This window comes from Amblyomma mixtum, unplaced genomic scaffold (genome assembly GCF_055824585.1).
Source record: "Amblyomma mixtum isolate Tamu unplaced genomic scaffold, ASM5582458v1 scaffold_26, whole genome shotgun sequence".
NCBI classification, from domain to species: domain Eukaryota; kingdom Metazoa; phylum Arthropoda; class Arachnida; order Ixodida; family Ixodidae; genus Amblyomma; species Amblyomma mixtum.
The window spans coordinates 533,302-535,268 of record NW_028317723.1 but is presented as its reverse complement, the minus strand read 5'-3'; the positions used below and the strand labels follow the sequence as shown (position 1 = coordinate 535,268).

Here is a 1,967-nt window from a genome sequence, read left to right as displayed (position 1 = left end):
GGTTAATTTAACGGAGCCGGCAGCTTGGGGTGTTCCCTTAAGGGCGACGCTTCGTGCTAGCTAAAAGATACAGCGCTCGAGAGAACAAAATAAAAACAAAAACCACCTGTAGAAACTTTACACGAGTAACCCGTCTTTGCGCAATTTTTTTTTAAAGCTTTTTTCTTTTCTCTTCTCACCGCCTTTGCTTTTCCTGGGTCCGGTCGCAAAAAAAAAACCTGCGCATTCCTGGCTTTTCTGTCCTGTCCCTTCCAGTGCCGTTCCCCGAAGCGGCGCGGAGGCGCTCACTCTACAACCCACGACCGAGCATTTTAAGCCGCCCTCCCGACCACGCTACCCGCGAGGCTGCCATGAAGTGGCGAGGAGGTTCCGATTCTGCTTGTTCACTGTGCCCGGTCGCAGCGCGGTGACTTTATGCAGAAGTCCTCCCCCGCCTTTCCTGCGTTTGTTTGGAACAGGTTTTTCTCTCCTGCGGCTGGGAAATTGAGTGTCAAGCGATGAAGGTAGCTGCGAAAACACGCTGGCACTCGCTCGTTGGCGTTGAATTTGTGTTATACAATTTTTTTGCGCCTTTCTTCGTGTTGCCTTGATCAATCCATGATCAAAGATGACATCGCCTTTCATGCGTACGTCCAGTGCAAATATGGTGGAACCCTATCATCCTTGTCTCAGTGATGAGTGACTTCGCTCCGAAAGACGTGAGTGGTGAACATTTGACCGGTGGAGGCCACGGCGGTGAAGGCGGATTTTATGACGGCGACGTCGTGCTGCTAGGACGTAAGTACGCATTTTAAATCACTCTGTTCTTTAAGTACTGCCTCCGCCTCAGGGATATGCTCGGCGTCAACAGAAACGTTCTAACTGTCCAGTGTCTTTTTAACTAAAACTGTAGATTGCACAGCGTAGAGGGACGGAATAGCGCAAAATTTTCTTTCAGTTACATACCAAAATTGCTTGTCCTTCATGATAACACGACTAAAATTAGTTTTATAGTTTGTATTCTTTCTTTACAGAGGCATGTGGTGTACACGTGCGGGAGCAATCATCGATAAGCGTCCTGAGGGGGAGCGGCTCAAGCCCTTGAACAAACATCAAGCATCGCATCGATGCTGCGGTATGTGCCGTAAATAATGGAGGATGACCACGCAAGCATCGGAATCGTCCGAGCAATCTGTTTACACACCAACAATGTTACGACGCAGATTTTCAATACATTATGGATTCAAATACGAAAGGCGTGAGGTGCATTCACGATACTGAGCATTGCCAATGCTCAGGGCCTGGCGTCTTGAGACGCCTTGCTTGTCTGTGGCTTGTCTGGGCCCCCGAGGGCCCGCAATTCAGAGCCCCGTTTGTGCTACTGGGGTATGCATTTGTAATTATTGCATACAGGTCCACCTCGGGAATGGAATTTTTATTCCTTCGGCAACGTGGGCAGCAGTTATGGTGGCACCCAAAGATTCGCGTTTCTGCAAGGACGCAGCCTTTGGACGACTCCACAACTCCCGGAAAGGAGCGTTACAGGGCAAGCTTGCCATCGGAACCTGAAGTAAACCTCGACAGTGGGCAGGAAGCCAATGACCCCTGAAAAGCTACAAGCCATTGGCCGTAAGTTGCATGTCACAGTGCTCAATGCATTATGTTGTGTGTCAGTGCCCAATTAAATGATAAGGTGGGGGCATTATGTACAACCAATCATATTTTCTTTTCTGCAGGTGCTTTTCACTACTTCATTGGCCAGCACCCTGTAGAGACCCCAGTGCCGGTAGATCGTCGCAAAGAGTTAAATTATTACCTCAGTGAGCTGGTTGAAGACATGCGAAAAAAATAAACATCTTTTGGAGTTTTTGATGCATTATAATACTCACCAAGCTACCAATACTTGGTAAAAGCTGGGAGCAAATAACACAATTGCACATCGACTGCAATACGAGTCGCTGATAATCGCAGATTACCAGTTTCTGAGG

General features: G+C 48.2%; 1 long non-coding RNA gene across 1 annotated transcript; it reads left to right on the top strand.

The window, feature by feature from the left end:
- Positions 1-372: 372 nt before the first annotated feature.
- Positions 373-1,449, top strand: LOC149324530 (uncharacterized). Its single transcript, XR_016286832.1, has 3 exons — positions 373-777; positions 1,014-1,114; positions 1,393-1,449. It is a non-coding gene; the product is annotated as an uncharacterized LOC149324530 (long non-coding RNA).
- Positions 1,450-1,967: the final 518 nt, after the last annotated feature.